Source organism: Netta rufina (genome assembly GCF_964035555.1).
Source record: "Netta rufina genome assembly, chromosome: Z".
NCBI lineage: Eukaryota > Metazoa > Chordata > Aves > Anseriformes > Anatidae > Netta > Netta rufina.
Window position 1 is genome coordinate 18,450,413 of NC_140126.1, and position 12,000 is coordinate 18,462,412.

A 12,000-nucleotide genomic window follows, 5' to 3' on the forward strand; every position below is an offset into this window, starting at 1 on the left:
CAGGCACCGGAGCAGAAGTCCCCTGCGGCCTGTGGTGAGGACCATGGTGAAGCAGGATGTCCCCCTGCAGCCCATGGAGTACCACGGTGGAGCAGGGTTCCACGCTGCAGCCCGTGGAGGAGACCACGGTGGAGCAGGTGGCCCTGCACCGATGGAGGCTGACACCTGTGGAAGATCCCTGCCGGAGCAGATTCCGGGCCGGACCTGTAGCCCGTGGAGAGGAGACCACGCAGGAGCAGGTGACCTGGCAGGAGCTGCTGCCCGTAGGGGAGCCAGGTTGGAGCAGTTTTCTCCTGAGGGATGGACCCCGTGGTACAGACCCATATCTGGAGCAGTTCTGGAAGAGCTGCTGCCTGTGGGAAGCCCACGCCAGATCAGTTCATCAAGGACTGCATCCCGTGGGTGGGACCCCACAGCACAGGGGACGAGAGTGACCGAGAAGGAGCGGCAGAGAAGAAGTGCTGTAGACTGACCATAACCCCCTTTTCCCCGTTCCCCTGCGCCGCTCGGGGGGAGGAGGTGGAAGAGGGTGGATGGGGGTGAAGGTGCTTTTGGGTTTTTTTCCTTTGTTTTCTCACTTCTCTCGCTTGTTAGTAATAGGCAATAAATCTTACTATCTCCTTATGCCGAGTCTGTTTTGCCCGTTACAATAATTATTGCGTGATTTTCTTGTCCTTATCTCAACCCTTGAGCCCTTTTCACATATTTTCTCCCCATTCCTGTTTGAGGAGGGGGAGTGAGAGAGCGGCTGTGGTGGAGCTCGGCTGCCCACTCGAGCGAAACCACGACAGTGTAAAACAAAGAAGTTTTTCATAACTAAACATGTTAATTATGGAACTTAACTGGAACACATATGTAAACAAGCCAATTCTGAAATACTGCATAGATTAATTTATTGCCCAGTGATTTCTTGTTATATACCATGCTTTTTCAGTTGATAAATTCCAGCAATTTAATAGGCTAAAAACAGAGCTGAGAACTACATTAATAGAAAATAAAAAGGAATATGAAACAACCACAAAGCCATTGTAAATCATAATTTATGCAAAAATGTCTTGTTCACAGTATATGTCCATTTAAAGAAGTCCTATAAATTATTATTTATAATATTTTTAAGGAGAATGAGATATTTTAACCTAGGCTGACTTCTAAAAAGAAAACAGATCACATTGTTTTCTCCAGCAGTCAGACAACTTGCTTCTCTCTATTTAATATTCATAAAATATAAGATTAAATATATAATGCATACATAAATCTATATAAAAGAAAAACACTGTTTAAAAGCTAAACTTTTAAATATGATACTATACACATACAAAAAAAATATACACTAAAAACACTACAAACACAAAAACAAGTTTAATAGAATGATTCATTTATTTGTATCTCAGCCTTAGAACAAACCTGTTACATGCACATATTAGCAATAATGAGCAAAAGAAACTTTCACTGCTTTCTACTGATTCTTACTAAAAAAGTGAAATTGACAGTTTTAGAAATGGAGTGAATCCCAGGGTGCTCTTACAAGCTATATAACGCTTCAATAAATAATTACAAAATAAATAAATAAATAAATAAATAAATAAATAATTTAGGCAATGGTAAAACAGCATGTGATTGTGGACTCTCATGAAAGCTTCACCAAATCAAAATTACTGTGCAGAGAGCTGTTCAGTGTTTTTGAATAAGAGCAGCATTGGAAAAAAAAATAGTAATAAAATTAAAATAAAATAATAAAATAAAGTAAAATAAAATAAAATAGCCTTTATATCTTTTCTAAATGATATAAAAATATATTCTTATACTTGTTTAGAAATTTTGATTTAATATTCAGGCACTGATGAGACATTATCTCTTACAGGACAGGAAAATCATATCTAAATACACAGAAACACAGTCCATCACAAAGTAGCAAATTACCAAAGACAAATTTTCCCAGAAAGTGTAATATTTAAAAACAAAATTTAAAAAAATACATAAATAGAAGAGAGAGAGTGTGTAGTGACACTTCCAGAACCTTCCAGATCTTGAAGTCCAAACAACTGCTGTAAGCTTGATTTCATAAAGCTGTACTTCATCGTTACATCAATTACTGTTTTTCTGTAATACTTTCATAATACTTCCGTGAAAAATTCCATTCATTTCCCTACTGAGACAGCTACAACTTTTTAATTTCCACCATGAAATTCCATGAATTTCTTAACAGCCAATTCATAACTATTTTTTTACTTACTTCTCTGAGTTGTTGTAATCTCTTTTCTTTTCTCACTGATTACCTAGCAAGAAAAAACTTTCTCAGCATTTGTTTTGCTGAACTAAGCAAAGCTGATTTTGTCTTTCTGTAAGACTGGCTCTCTTCATTGTGATCTTTCCATTAGTACTTCTTTTATCTACTCTATCTTTAATTTCTTTTTTGAAAATGGGCGATTACAACTATCTGTATGATATAATAAATAAATAAATAAATAAATAAATAAATAAAAATAAAGGATAAGGATTTAAAAATTTTTCAAATAAAGAATTTCCAAAGCACTGATATTCCTCTCTATGTACTAGAATTATGTCCAAAGTCCAGGTCACAATTTGCCTTTTCAAGGCATTGACATCCTGTGACCTTTTATTATACTCTGACACTTCTCCTTCTTATTAATCAGTCCTCTGTCAACAGGAAAAAATCCTTGCTAGCAGATTCCAAGCACATATTATTCACTTGAATCTTGTATGTTTTCCATTTCTTCATATTCTTTGCAAGTTCCAACTCAGCTGTGGCTTAAACAATTTTTATTCTTACTCTACATTTTAAGGAATAATTTTGTTTATCGGTATTTTTTACCCATTTCTGTTTTTTTCTATTGCTTGTAGGTATCCATATATTTCTAAGTTGTTCTTTGGGTAACTGTACATTTAGGTCTAGCATTATTTCTGGAAGTCTTTTTCTTGTTTGGATATATATTCTTGGTAGCTGAAATAAGTTTTAATTCCAGATAACCTCTCCATTCAAATTCCTGAACATTTCAGCCCAGCTGAGCTAATTAAACTGCAGTTTGATTACAGTTTCTTTAGCTTATCTAAGCTCACTCTTCAACTCAAGCACTTTACTTTAAAATATAGTTTTGTTTATCTTTCCATTTAACTTAAAATTAAACAACTTAATCAAAAACCCTTATGAAAATTTACAATGACAGGCTTACTCGTAATGTCACTATTTTTTTACCTGGTTACCTAAACTAACTATAAAATAGCACAGAACCCTCTTCAAAAGATTGTTAATGAATTTCTACATGTCTGCTTAGAGTAAAACACAGAAGTCAGTCCTTGAAGATCACTGAAATTCCTTTTCCCATGTGAGTACTACAATCCTTTCGGCACAGGCGTGTTCTCTTCCATTGTGTATAGTCCCACAGATCTTAATTTCTTTGAAACTGGGACACCACAGAGCAAAAGACAGAGTGTTTTTATCTTTACCTGGTTAATTAGGTAAATTACCTGGTAAATTAGGTAAATTCCTACATTCTCCCACATTGTAGGAAATGTAGGATGAATGAACAGGCTATGGAGAGTAGTAATCTTAGTTCTATTTCTAAGTGCCTTCAGCTGCAGGAACTAGATCTCAACAGGTAATAAACAGAACACAAACTAATAAACAAACTTCAACAGCCTGAACAGTTTTCAGACTGTATAATCTTTGTGGCATTTTCTTTTCCCTGCCTCAAGACAACAAGATTCCTAGATCATCAGGATTCTGAAGCACTGAGGAGATTCCTGCATATAACACTGTTAAAGATTCCATTCCAGTGAAGAAGTGACTACCAGAAAAGAAAGTGGTATCAAGAATTGTTTTATTAGATCTAGCCCTGAGTGACTTGGATGCTTTAAAAATGTTTACCTTAGCTCTAACATGGCCTATGACCATACACAGCAATTTTAGACTGATCTGATTATTCTTTGAAGGGAAGCAAAAATAAAGCTTATGATTTGTTAAAAGATGGATTTTCTGTATAATCTAGAGATTTCATATAGGAGTATGATGAGCTTCACAAATCAGATTTGGAAATTTAACTGCAAATATAAACCATTATCTTTGAGGGAAAGGGAAAGAAATGTAATTTTCTTACAATTTACTTTGTAATAGTAGGATTTCTTCAATGGTAAATCAGATTGAAAATCAGGGTGTATTTTTAAAAGGACTATAAAGAGCAAGATGGTAATCTCCACACAGTGAAATGTTGTGCTTTATGGTTATTGAAATGCCTAGAGTCATCTAAGATTTTCTAACAATGAATCCTATGGTGAAGGGTGAAACAGGGGTTTTCTCACTGGGGTTCTGCTAATATAATGCTGTTCTGCTAATATTATGATATTCAAATATGCAAGCTGCTTAGGATAAGAAAAAGTTAAGGGCAAAAATAAATTTCTTCCTGCACTCAGAATCAAGTCCTGAATATTCTGCATAACAGATTCTATTTCTTCACTCATATTTCCTAATGCTAACTCTCTGGCCATTTCCTAAGATAATTTGCTCCAGCACAATTAATCAAATAATAGATATGCAGGTGTTAGAGACAAACCCAGCTGATGGGGACAGTATAATTACATAGAATCATACAACAGCTTGGGTTGGAAGGGATATAAAAGATCACCCCATTCCACCCCCTGCCACGGGCAGGGACACCTCTCACCAGACTAGGTTGCCCAAAGCCCCATCCAGCCTGGCCTTGAGCATTTCCAGGGATGGGGCATCCACAGCTTCTCTGGGCAACTTGTTCCAGTGCCACACCACCCTCATAGTAAATAATCTCTTTCGAATATCTAATCTAAGTGGAATAGAATGACCTCTTTTAATTTAAAGCCATTACCCCTTGTCTTATCACTATCTGCCCATAACAAAGTCATCTCCACCTTTTCTATAATCCCCTTTTAAGTACTGAAAGGTCTCCCCAGACTCTTCCAGGCTGCACAAGCCGGGAAAAGAAAAGGTCCCTAGCTTTTTCAGACTGTCTTCATAGGAGAGGCACTCCAGCTCTCTGACCATCCTCATGGTACTCTTGGACCTGCTTTAACAGGTACATGTCTTTCTTGTGTTGGAGGCCCCAGACCAGGGTGCAGCACTCCAAGTGAAGCCTCACAAGGGCAGAATAGAGGGGGATAATCACCTCCCTCAACCTGCTGCCCATTCTTCTGGTGATGCAGCCCAGGTTGCAGAAGGCTTTCTTAACTGCAAGCACACACTTCTGGCTCATGTCAAGTTTTTTGACCACCAGAACCCATAAATCCTTCTCTGCAAGACTGCTCTTAATAGGTTCTTCTCCCAGTCTACTCATGTCTGGGATTGTTCTCATAATGTGTCAAAGGGCCAGGTATTACAGAACTGGGTTAATGCCTAGGGCAATCTTTAGTTCACTGTTGAATATTTGGACAAAATGTAGTTTCTTCTGTTGTAGATGTATTTTGGTAAAGAAATGAACACTACAAGAGTAAAAGTCTAGTAATCCATTTGCCTAAGTAGCTAAGATTTATTACTTTTTTTCCCAGTTCAGCATCATTGTTGGCAAGGAGAACATGTCCCTGTTCTGGCTACTACCACTTGCTAGAAGCCAGGGCAATGTTCCTACAGCACTTGTGAACTGGACATGCTATCCATGTGCCATGGAGGTGAAAGTGCATGCCACCAGACACGCACAAAGCATGGCACTACTGGAGTGTATTCTGCGATGTTCAATAATTCACTGCATTCACTTCATTATAGCCTTCCTGATATCCCATCCTTGAGTCAATAGCAGGTCAAAAATATTGTTTTCTGTTTTATTGTCTCTCAGTTTGGTACTGGTACTGCTCCTTGCATTGCCCAGTGTAGACCTAAGGGGTCATCCCACCAAAAAAAAAAGCACTTCATACCTATACAAATTTGAGAGCTAACTTCTCTACCAGGCTGTCATATATGCTAAAGCCACAACACAAGCAATATCCATTAACCTTCTTACTGATCACTTTACCCTCTCTAACCTCACACAGGCCAGCTGCTCTGTCCTCATCCTGTGACAGACAAAAACTACCTGTAAGACAAGAAATACAGCTAACCACACAGCTGAGTACACTTTCCCTTTGGTCAATAAAATCAAAGATGCTGAAGAAAAATTCTCAAAATATAATCTCATAAGTAGAAGAAAGGTTTTATCTTTCCTCATTTTATTTGCTATTTCTATGACATAAGCCATACAGTATCTTTCATTTCTTTCCCCAGTGCCATCTTCAGTATTTCTCTGTAAGCATGGGATGCCAATAAATTCCCTTAGTCCAACCCTACGTCTCCCTTAAGAAGAATCAAATGAGATGACAAACTTTTAAAATAGCAAAAGCTTTCTGATCTGATTTAATATTCTTTTAACTCTGAAGCCCTAAACTAGCAGCTCTTTTATTTACTCCATTCATTTCCTTATTTTGCTTGTTCTACATGCCTTTACCAATTGTCTGCTATACAATGCCTTATACCTATTCATAACTGATAAATACTGTTTTTTCTAAACAGTACTTTTGGTTAAAATTTGAACATATTGTACCATACCGGAAATTACTTCAAAATAAGTCTCTCTATTCTACTTAAGATTACTGGGCAATCATGGCAGAGCACAACAGAACTTAATTATTGTGAGCATCCTACCTGTGAACATTTTTATGTAGACCCTTTCTACTGGTTCTACATAAAACAGGAAAAAGAAGCAATTAGCACAACATCTCACCAAATGTATTACTCACTAAAAGGAGTTAGTGATTAATCCTAACAATCCTTTTCTTGAAAATATAAACAGGTTTTTTAACCATGGAGAAAGAAAACAACAAGACAGATAAGTAGTTGAACATAATCCAGGGTAATTTTGGGTGGGGAGGGGGTTGTGTTTTGTTGTTTGTTTAACAAACAAAAGCAATTATAGTGTATAACCACAAAACCAACAAGCATAAAGTATTTTAGTTAACTGTAGTTACTGAAAAACATAAGAGTTTCTGAATGAATGTTTATTGTTATTTGTATCATGCTATTCTTTGAAATCTCTTCTCATGAATAAGACTTTAGATAGCTGGAACTGAATAAATCTATACACTCTGCCAAGAAACAACAGACTAAATAATTCCTCTGTTAGAAGGCAGTCTATCAGAACCACAGCATAACAAAGAGCAAACATCAATGGTATCGCAGAATCACAGAATGGCTGAGAATGAAAGGGACCTCTGGATGTCTTCTGGTCTAACACTGTGCTCAAGCACAACCACCTTAGAGGTGTTTTCTGAAGACCATGTCCAAATGCTTTTGAGTATCAACAAGGATGGACACCATAATCTCTTTGCCCACCCATGCTCAAGATAATGGCCTTCATTGAGAAATCTTCATTGAGAAGATTCCCCCAGGCCAGAGGGGATGTTCAGCATCTCCTGGTTGAACAGTCCCAGCTATCTCAATCTGTCCTCATGCGGGAAGTGCTCCAGCTCCTTCATCACCTTTGTGGCCCTTTGTTGGGCTATCTCCAGTACATCCATGTCTCTCTTGCACTGGTGAGCACAGAACTGGCTGCAGGACTTCTCTAGGTTTAGCCTAGTAACCAGTACTGAATAGAGAAGGATCAGCTCCCTTGCCCAGCCAGCCACACTTCTCCTAATGCAGCCCACAATGCCATGAACCTTCCTGCTGCAAGGCTGCATTGCTGGCTCATGTTCAGCTTGGTGCCCACCAGGACCCCCAGGTCCCTTCCTGCAGAGCTGCTTCCCAGCTGGGTGGCCCCAGCCTGCCCTGGTACCTGGGGTTGTTCCTCCCCAGGTGTCATATTCTGCACTTCTTGTTGATTTTCATGAGATTCTTGTCAGCCTGCTTCTCCACCCCATCCATGTTCCCCTGGATGGCAGCATGCCCCTCTGGTGTATCTGCTACATTTACAGGCACTTTTGTGTCTGGGTTCTCTCCCATGCTGCCCTACATGATTTAGAGCAACTCTGCATTCATTAATTTACTTTGTTGTTGTTCCGTATTTAGTTTAAAACTTCCTTTTTCCTTTGGTGCCTATTAAAACACGCAGGGGCTGCTGATGAGCTGACGGGCTGCTCAGTACGTGACTGCTTGCTGGCGGCTGTGTGTCCTCTGATCGCCCTGGCCCCACTCCCTGGCTGCGAGCTGGGCCAGGGCTTGTTCCTTGGCCCTGAGGAGCCCCAAGCACGGCGAGCCCCGCGCTGCGCACCTGAAGCAGCAGCCTGACGCCTCGGGGAGTACCTGCACTCCCCTCTTTACAGACAGAGACCGCTTCTCCCCAGCACACACACACACACACACTCAAATCTTCCAGTTTGCATTGAAAACTTCCATTTCGCTTCTCCCACCGCCTCGGTCACACCCTGCCGCCGGGGCCGACCCCACCCCGGCTCCCCCTCTGCCAGTCAGCAGCCGAGAGGCCGTGCCACCCTCAGGCCTCGCCGCGGCACGGGCGGCCCCGGCCACCGCCCGCCGCCTCCTTCCCCGGCCCCCCGCGGCAGGGACGGGGCGAGGCGGCCGCCGAGGGGAAGCTGCCGGCCGCAGGGCGACCTCCACGGCGGGCAGAGCCGCCGGGGAGGGGGCCGGTCTCGGCGCTCGCCGAGCGCTTTCCGCTGCCGTTTGTCTCCCGTCTCTTCCCGTTCGCAGGAGCAGCTGCCGCTGCGCAACCCCTTCCCCGCCTCCTCCTCCTCCTCGCAGCCTCCCTCGCACGGCGCGGCCCCGGTAAGCGGCGCCTCGGGGGCGCGGGGCGCGGGGCCGCGGGGCCGACACCTGCCGGCGGGGCGGGGCGGGGCGGCGGGGCGGGGGGCGCGCTGCGAGCCGCGGGGAGCCCCCGGACAGCCCCCGGCGAGCCCCCGGCGTCTCCTCGCAGCGCACTCAGCGGCGCTGCCGCCGCCTGTCAGCACCCGCGGGGCGGCCTGGAGGCGGCCGCTGCCCCGCTGCCCCGCGGTCCGTGCCCCGCGCCCCGCACGGCGTGCGTGTGTGTTTGGCCCCCGGTTTTGTGCGGCGGCTGGCGCTTGGGCGTGCAAGAGCAGCGAGCAGCGGTGAGACCGCCCGTGGGATCGCATGAGAGAAAAGAGCGTATGCGCCGCCGGTCCCTGGCTTCCCGCTGAGCTGTTTTGTCTGCTCCCTGTCAAAGCGATTTAAGCGCTCGGCGTTCTCTCGCTGTTACCTTCTACACCCATCGGCTTAGCCAGCATGCAGTAGCATTTGTTAGCGATTAAGTAACACCTTGCAAGTAACACGCTCTTTCCTATTGTTACATTAACTGATTTCTAATTTATGTGGGCTGCTCTTGCTGCGGGAGAGAGTCTGGTTGCCCTGTCTCGTCAAGCAGTGGACCATGATATGGGAGCTGACCCCACAACAATAGCTGAACTGGCAAAACAGTTCACAGTCCAGCAGGAGCCGACACAGGAGCAGCCTGGATGACACTAAACCCACCGTGCTGCTTCGCTTCTCTGGCAGCCTGGAGGCAGTTCCTCAAACATTGTTTTCTTTCTCCCTGCATAACTGTTGCTTTATTGAGGAATGCTCCTTAAGTGTCTTTCCAGAAGTGTCTCCTCAAAGCTGAAAAGCTGCAGACATTGGAAGTTTGTAGTTAGTTTTCACGTGTGCCTGAATGCCTTCCAGGATTGTTTCCCTGTTTAGCAAAGTGTCCGTTCCTGCCTTCCTGGGAGCAGGAACTTCTGGTTCTGGGCACTTGTTGTCCATGACAGCTCATCTGACTTGTCTTCGTCACCTTACCTCAAAGCTGGCAAGCACCTACTGTTCTTTACAATGCTTGCTGTAACTAATGCTCAAGTTTCTGTGCCCTAATTCCTTACTGCAACCTAATTATTATTGTCATCCTTGTGGCTGTGGCATCCTGAAGGGGTTATAGATGACTTTTGAAGAAAAAAGCATCGAAAACCACGTGTTCTGCTCTACCCATTCTTTTAGTTTTACATTTTTGAGAGGAAAGTGAAGTTAGTTGAAGAGAAATCCTTGAATAGGCTTTCAATAGAAATATGTTTTTATATTTAGTCGTTTACTTTGCACACTTGAGAAGCTTTTGGGGGGCTTTACTTCAGTTTTCCAGCAATCTTTTTGGTGATAAATGGTCAGAGCTTAATACATTGTTTCTTAACACAATCCAAATTGTATAGATATAGATATCAAAGGGGACTTCCTATTTATGAGAAGATGCCAAAAGGGAAAGCATCCCATTCAAGAAATGATAAGTAAACAGGAAGCAGATCAGCTCTGTGCCATTTCTTTGATTGCTGTCTGCCACTTGATCTTTCACCTAATTTTTACTGTTTTCTTTGCAAATTGTCCCACTAGCTTTCAGTGTTGTTGCTCATAAGTTTTCCAGATGGAGTGAGAGAAAGGAAAAATGTAATTATTGTTCCTTCTTCCCTTAACATATTGATGAGCATGTATGAATCTGAAAATCTTGAAGATCTTATGCTGAGTTTGCACGTGAAATTTACTTGCAATTGGAATAGTTATTTAATCTTATAGTATTTCCCATCCTTATAAATGTAAGAAACAACATTTTAAAAAAGATCTAGTGTATTTTCTATTCTTTTCAACCCTAAAAAAGCATTCTCTTCTTTTTATGCTCTTGGAAATTTTTGTCATCTGTCTGATCAATTCAGGGCTGGTACTACTTCATTTTGTGTTCTGCAGCCAGATTTGAACACTGCTGTGCAAGAATAGCTGACCCATTTGGAAGAGTTCACTGAATACCTGAATAGTAGTGACAGAGATCAAGAAATCATGATCTGTGAGGAGAAAGGAAAAGAATTAAATTTATTTAGCCCAAAGACAAGCTAGAAGAGTAGCTGATATGTGTGTGCTTAAAGTTGTAAAATGTTGCTGCACAGAAGAAAAGGAGACATTTTGTCTTCTGCATTCACAGCAAATAAGAGAGAGTAAGATTTAAATTGCACAAAAAATCAGGTTAGATGTAAGGGGAAAGGCTATAATGACAGGAGATAACAAGGTAATGAAATGGTTTGGGAAGGCTGAAAAATCTCCATCAAAAGTCTGTAAGAGAAGGTTAGACAGACATTTCTCAAGAAAGAGGACTGGGTCCCCAACTTGGGAAGGAACCCTCTGCTCTTGGCTTTTCTATGACTGAGTCACAGGAAAAAAAGTTTGAAGGACATAAAACAAGCCACAGAGGAGCGTAGGCTTTTTTACGCTCATATATGTCTGCATGCTATTTTGGAGGAAAACATGAGCTTGCACAAGGCAACTGATCTGAAAGCAGTGCAGCCACAACAAACATGGCCCTGTGCCAAGCTGAAAAGGCCTGCTGAGAGTGACACCATCTAGTCTCTGCGTGTCTGCCTCTCAAAATGGAATCTCTGGCCTTTATGTCGGCATTTTTGCTGAAAGACAACGCAAAGTGAGAACCATATGCCTTTTCACAGTTCTAAATGCAAACCGCGAGAGATAAAAATTTGCTAAAATGCATCCAGAACACTATGGTTAAACTGCATTTGAATAATAAAAACACTTCACAATTCTTTGTGTGTGTGTTTTCATTTGAGTTCCAGTTTAAGTTATATGCAAATCAAAAGAGGAATGAATGGTCATGTAAAAAATCAGAAATGTCTCATTTGCTGTTTTCTAACATGGTGCTTGTAGAAACCTCTGTAATGTGTTAATGTACAATTATAGTGTTTCTTCTGCCCTCGGTAAGACCTGCAAAAGGGCACATACATGCAGAATTTTAATAGACCAACAGGAACTTTCCTTTTTAAATTCTGCTAGGCCAGAAGAATACCTAAGTCTATTGTAATATTTTATTAAAAAGTATTTGCACTTTAAGGATTTTAATATTTTTTTTCATATAGTTCACTGTCAGCATTTTTGGTCATACAAATACCTGTGGTATGCAGATTATTGTATCTATAGTACATTATACATTCATTTCTCTTACTAAAGTGTATTTTTAAATAAAAGACGTATGCAGAACTAAGAAAATACTTTTAAAG

General features: G+C 41.6%; 1 protein-coding gene across 1 annotated transcript in view; it reads left to right on the forward strand.

Annotated features, from left to right (window-relative positions):
* The first annotated feature begins 8,714 nt into the window (after positions 1-8,714).
* Positions 8,715-12,000, forward strand: part of RNF180 (ring finger protein 180) — an 87,389-nt gene continuing 84,103 nt past the window's right edge. Inside the window, exon 1 of the mRNA XM_084304760.1 lies at positions 8,715-8,734. The gene's annotated coding sequence lies outside the window, so the exon portion shown is untranslated. The remainder of the gene's footprint in view (positions 8,735-12,000) is intronic.